We start from the raw sequence: 6,507 nt of genomic DNA on the forward strand, positions 1-6,507 counted from the left end.
ACATATTCTGTAATGCCACTATGTAAAGTTGGTACAGAGAATGTAGAATGGAAGGGCTACTGATTCAGTTGAGATGTATTTTTATTTTTTTGCAAAATGCTATATATGCATTGTTTAGCTGGAATGGGATGTTTGCGTCCTTTATATTTGCCTGTGATATGTGTTTGTATCACCTATCTTAAGATGAATGCACTAACTGTAAGTCACTCTGGATAAGGCAATCTGCTAAATGTTCACATACAGATCTCATATTACTCTGTGGAATTTTGTTTTCTAAACATTGATGTCACAAATGTAGAATTTGTACATTTCTTCACATTTGACCGTGTAAAACCTAGCAGTGCTACTTATATCTCTGAAACACACCAATCTCTTTCATAATTTCTTTAAACAAATTAAGCCCATTTACCCCCCCCCCCCCCCCCCCCGAAATTAAAATGGATATAAAGCGTTTTGGAATTCAACTCTTCATATGAATAATTCCCTATGACAGAGATCTGACTGTTGTGTGTTGCTGACCAAAGAACAAGGCCGGAGAGGAGAACAGAGGAAGGAACAAAGGATGGAAGGGTGTTTGAAGCTCAAATTTCAAAATTTGCATCAAGGGAAGAGTTGATGCTTTCAGAATGAATAGATGGCCAACAAAAGTCTACGGTGTAGAATGGCAGAGTTAGGTATCTTTGTAGCATCTAGACAGAAGCATCCTACACACAGAGGCATTCCATTAGTGTAGTAATCTCTCCGCTACATTTCCACAGTAAATATACAGAATATTTCATCATTTAGTCACAAATGTACTATTTCCTATTTGGATTTCCAATCCCTGCATTCCTAATTTGTATGTCATATAACACCTCCCTACTAATTACATAACTGGTGGTTTCCTCATATGCCAGCAGTCCATTTCCCTCTTATCTCGTTCAATGTCACACACACAAGCTTTATTGAATCCCCCGTTCGCTGTTGGCTCCCAGTTCTAACGGGATTGCTTATCGCTCGCCCTCTCTTCCTCTCAGGGAGGCTGCTGTTCTCACTATTCTGATGCAAGAGAAATCCCTTCAGCAGTGCTCTTAGTGTGTGTTTGTGTCGGTGTGTGTGTCTGTAACGGCCCCTTGCTAGTTTCTTTTGATGTTTCATTGGCTTGCTAGCACTTTGCAAGTGCACGTGCATGCACACGTGCACACTGTAGATTCGCACACAAACACGTCTGCATTTACACGGAAGGTGGTTGATGTAAATGTAAATGCATGCACACAGTCACAAGCTATGCACATACAGAAACACACACACACACATCCGCACCAGCAAAATCACAAAATCATTTTGAAGACTCGCCTCCTTCTCACATTCTCTCAGATCCTCTGACAAAACGGAGGGATTGTCTGTCTGTTTAAACTACTCTCCGTGGGGAGGCCATAACATGGATTAATATGCTTGCAGTGCTATCTCTTCTCTCTTTCTGACTGCAAAGACTGCTAGGCAACAACAGAGGAACCGAGGACCTCTGCTGTATAATTCCCTCCCTTTTGCGGTTCCCAGCCCCACTAATACAAACATTAATACCACTGTCTGTCCCTCATAGGCCTCGGTCTGTCTGTCTATCTGGAGTGGGAAAGTAATCAGAGTCCATTGTCTCATCTTCGCCGCCTTACTGTTGAATCAGGCCAGAAAGTCTATACTATAGTTAAAGTGTGTTCCAAATGGCACCCTATTCCTTACATAGTGCACGGCTTGTAACCAGAGTCCTATGGGCCCGGTCAAAAGTAGTGTACTACGAAGGGAATAGGGTGCCATTTGGAACGTAGCCTTAGAGCCATGTAAAGGCGCTAGCCGTATTCACATGTACAATGAGTCCTTCATCCGATCCAGGTGAAGTCATCATGTCTCCTACAGTGCATGGATTCCTTGGGCTTGACTCCTTTTATTCAGAGATACTCACAACAGAAAATGGATTTTATGCAGGGGCTCTTGTTAGGTGTTCTGTAAGTGGCATAGCAAAAAAAATGCAGCTTGAATGTTCTTTGATTGATTGGTTGGATGATTCATTGGTAGATTGAGTGCTTGATTGATTATTGCACATGATAGGAGGTGAACAGAGGCGACATACAGGTAACTGCTAAAATAAAGGAAGCACCAACATAAAGTGTCAATAGGTGTCACGCCCTGACCTTAGTTATCTATGTTTCATGTATTATTTTGGTCAGGTCAGGGTGTGACGAGGGTGGGCATGTGTGTTTTTGTCCTGTCTAGGGTTTTTGTATATCTATGGGTTTTTTGTATGTCTAGGTAATGTAGGTCTATGGTGGTCTGAATTGGTTCCCAATCAGATGCAGCTGTTTATCGTTGTCTCTGATTGGGGATCCTATTTAGGTTGCCATTTTCCAGTTTGTTATTGTCTGTGTAGTTGCCTGTCAGCACTTGGTTGATAAAGTTTCACGGTCGTTTTGGTAGTTTGTGTAGGGTTCTTTCTTTATTAAAAGAAGTATGTATTCATGTCACACTGCGCCTTGGTCTCATCAATACGACGAACGTGACAATAGGGCATTGGGCCACTACGAGTGGCCAAAGTCGCCAGGAACAGATTCAATGTGCCTTTGCAATGATGCAAGTGTCTGGAGGGATGTGACCACGTTCTTCTATGAGAAATTCCACATTTGGTGTTTTGAAAACAATGTCTCACACACTGCTCCAGAGTCTCCCAAAAGTGTTAAATTGGGTTGAGATCTAGTGACAGACCCCCCCCCCCCCCTTTAAACCCCCTATGCTCCATTGAGATCCGTCTTTCAAAGTCACTGAGACCTCTTCTAGTCATGGGAGCCAAAATACTGGTCAACTGGGCATGACCCTAAGCGTGATGGGATATTTTAATTTCTTAATCAACTCAGGACCACATGTGGCAGCACCTATTTTCATTACGCTTTGTGTCCCTCATTTACTAAAGTGTTTCCTTTATTTTGGCAGTTACCTGTATGTGCCAGAGACTGTCGATATACTGTAGAGGACAATGGCACCATAAATAGTATATTCTACAATAAACAAAGCTAAAATCACTATGCTGTTGTTCAGTGTCCTGGTTGAATGCACTGGTAAGTGTTACTGCCAAAGGACTGAAATGTAGAAGCAGCATAGTTAGTATATAGTATTTTGACAAGACATTGAGGGGCTTCAGAAACCCTCGATGTCTAAGTGGGGAATATCTGTGATATATTTTTTTCATTTAGCAGACGTTCTTATCCAGTGACTCACAGTAGTAGTTAGTACATACATTTTTACACATACACACACGCGCACACACACACACGCGCGCACACACACACGCGCGCACACACACACACACTCACGCAAGCACGCACGCACGCACGCACGCACACACACACACACACACGCACACACACAACATTGTTTAAAATAGAGGACATCCCTGGACTTGCCATGACACTTGGGGTCCCAGTTAGCAGGCTCAGTAGCTAAAGCATTTGAACAGCTGCTATTGTTGTCCTTGGCTGTCTGAGTGTTGATATGGTGTTGGGTGGAAAATCACTATTCCCTGATCTGACTCTGAGAATGGCCTGTGTTTTGCAGCCCTAAAAGGCTTAGGATGCCTATGGCGGCTATGTTTCCCCTTGCGACCACCTGCAGGAAATGCAAACGTGTAGTGCAGGGCTCCCCAACTGGCGGTCCGCGGGCCGATATGGCCCACATATGGTTATATATGGTCCCCCAAGTTTTCTGAACACAAAATTTACATTTTTTTAAATTCTATATTTTTTTATTGTTGGACATAAAAGGCTGTAAAAACACCAGGAAATCAGCTCCAAGTGATTTTAATTTAAGAAATCTGTTCCCACGCATAATAGAGAGAAACATGTGATCGTATATAAATGGAAGCAAGGTTTGAAATTCTTATGTTTTAGTCAAACATGTCTGTTTGTGCTTCTTGTGGACAATTTGCCGTCAACACATTATTTGTAGTTATGTTTCGGCCCCCCGACCGACCATCCGCCCAAGAAAAAATTGGCCCACTGCTGATCATGCTTCGCTATGATCTGCCAAGACAGAGAGAGTATGTTTGGTGCATAAATGGCTTCTAAAATGTGTAATTTCCACTTTTACATTTCAGACTTCATTTGCCCAAACAAAAAATATATAAACCTTTACAAAAATGTCCATTCATTATAATCCACATAATAATTCACATCTCCTGTTGCTGCAGGATTATTTTCCTGCTGTAGCAAACTGGCTCAAATTAAGATCCCACATCTGTATCCTGTGGCACGTGGCCAGAATCACTTATCGGCACACTTCGCTATGATCTGCCAAGACAGAGAGAGGATGTTTGGTGCATAAATTAATAATAATTTAATGAGGACTTAAGGACTTTCTTTTAAACTGGAGAAGCTAAATTAAAATCCTTAGAAAAGTTCTCCCAATGCTTCGTTATATAATTGTACTTAGACTGAGGTTACATGAGGTGGGATCGGTTTCATGTATACAACTCTCTCACAAGGATTGGATACAAGGACACAACTAGCTTGAGGGTGATTGTCCAAGGGTGGAGGGGGATTGTCCACGATATTCCCACAAAGGAAACACTGACTATTATTGTACATTAGATGATTAGAGTATGCTGGTCAAACCTGTGCTCATACTCACATCCTTGAGGTCAAAGGTTCCCCAATTACAGAGCTCACTGGAAAAGTATGCCAGGACTGCAGGGTAGCAATGCCCATGAAATTGCCCGAGAGGGGGGGGGGGGGGGGGGGGACAGGCGCGGGACACAGCTATACAATGCTACCTTATCAATCATCACATATTCTACTTATTGGTCTGAGAGAATCCACTTTGGGTAAGCCAGCCAATCGGTGGTGAGAAAAAGGGAATGACGTCATGGGGTAGTGATGGTTGGACAGACAGGACTTAGGGGAGCAGTAAGATAGCCAGGTGAAGGATGATCAAACAGACCCTCAAAGAACTACACAGCAGTACGTGAGAGAGAGAGAACCTAATTCCATTCTGATAGAGACTTGGGGCAGTAGAGATACAGTACAGAGATTGATAGAGACGTAGGATTGTGAAGAAGTAGTTTGAGACAGTTAACAGTTTGAGACCTGTAGTCATACAGAGACCCCCAGTAAGGGACACAGAGGTAAGAAATGAATGTGCACATGAGTGACACTTTCTCACTGCTTCTAAACGTATCACTAAACGTGTTGCCTGTTATTGGACAAATGATTGACTCCCAGTTATATTGCTTATATGGTTGTCCAGTGTCATACATTTGATAGTTTGGGTACTTTCTCTTTGTAATGGAAGCTGTGTCTACTGTCTGCATAGTTCCTCTCGTTGACACAGATAACACTGCTCCATGACTGATGTTTTACGCAAAAGACCATGAGATCTCCAGTAAAGATTACCCAGCCTTAGCGAGAGTCAGGTGAGAGAAGCACTGTCATAAACCAAGAGAGAATCCATGAGACAGAATGGCCTTCCAAGACATAAAGGAGGTAATGAGTTCTTCTGCAGCCGAAAATAATGCCTTCCTAAGCCTTCCTAAGGCTGTTGACATGATGACAAAACACTGTGATAACGGGTCATAAGAATTGACGACAACCAAACGGACTTATAACAGCGTGACAGGCTCAGAAGAAGTTATAGATTTTTTTTTTTGCCGGGGTCCAATTATCCTCATTGGATGGAGAACTTTATTACAGTATCTATCCAAGTTTAATTGCACAGGCAGAAACATGGTCATGATTATCGAGGGCATAGGTGGAATTGGAAAAATATGCACTCCTGTGAAATGTCCAGGCATTCTGCAAAAAAAATATGTATTTATATTCCCCCCAGAGATTTTCACTTTGGAAACCACATTCCCAGGCGTTCTTCGCCAATTCCACCATCTCCTCCCTTGGATTGTGCTATTGAAGAAGATGGAGGTGGGGGAGTTTATTGGGCGTTACCCTAGAGAAAATGTCAGCTCGTAATGTAGACAGACACAGCGGGAATAAAACATGGGCATACAGAGCGCAGTCAAGCTTGTCTTCTGGTTCCCAGGAGCGCACGGAGAGGAGCCCTGCCCTCTGAGCCCTGCCCTCTGAGCCCTGCCCTCTGAGCCTCTCCACAGCTGCTGCCTGCACACTGAAATGAGAACTAATTAGGAAAGAGCCGACAGGAAGTCAACCATCATGTTGCACTTTACGACTTTTCCTCTCATTCTCTGCTTATGTCTCTCTCGCTTGGTCTCAGAATCTGTCTTCCTCCTTTTGCCTCTCTCTGTCTCTCCTCTCGCTTTCTCTCTCTTTCTTTCTCTCGCTCTCATCTCTCTTTTTCTCTATTTCTCTATTTCTCTCTTTCTATCTTCCTTTTTTCTTTCTTTCTTTCTTTCTTTCTTTCTTTCTTTCTTTCTTTCTTTCTTTCTTTCTTTCTTTCTTTCTTTCTCATTCTCTCACTCTCTCTCTCGTTATCTCACTCTCTCTCTCTCTCTCTCTCTCTCTCTCTCTCTCTCGT

General features: G+C 42.8%; 1 protein-coding gene across 2 annotated transcripts in view; it reads left to right on the top strand.

The window, feature by feature from the left end:
* The window catches only part of LOC110492842 (SRC kinase signaling inhibitor 1), a 40,695-nt gene that overhangs the window by 11,435 nt on the left and 22,753 nt on the right, over positions 1–6,507 (top strand). The window lies entirely within an intron of this gene.

The sequence above is a fragment of the Oncorhynchus mykiss genome, chromosome 16 (genome assembly GCF_057628025.1).
Source record: "Oncorhynchus mykiss isolate SJ-2025 chromosome 16, ASM5762802v1, whole genome shotgun sequence".
In the NCBI taxonomy this organism is placed as follows: domain Eukaryota; kingdom Metazoa; phylum Chordata; class Actinopteri; order Salmoniformes; family Salmonidae; genus Oncorhynchus; species Oncorhynchus mykiss.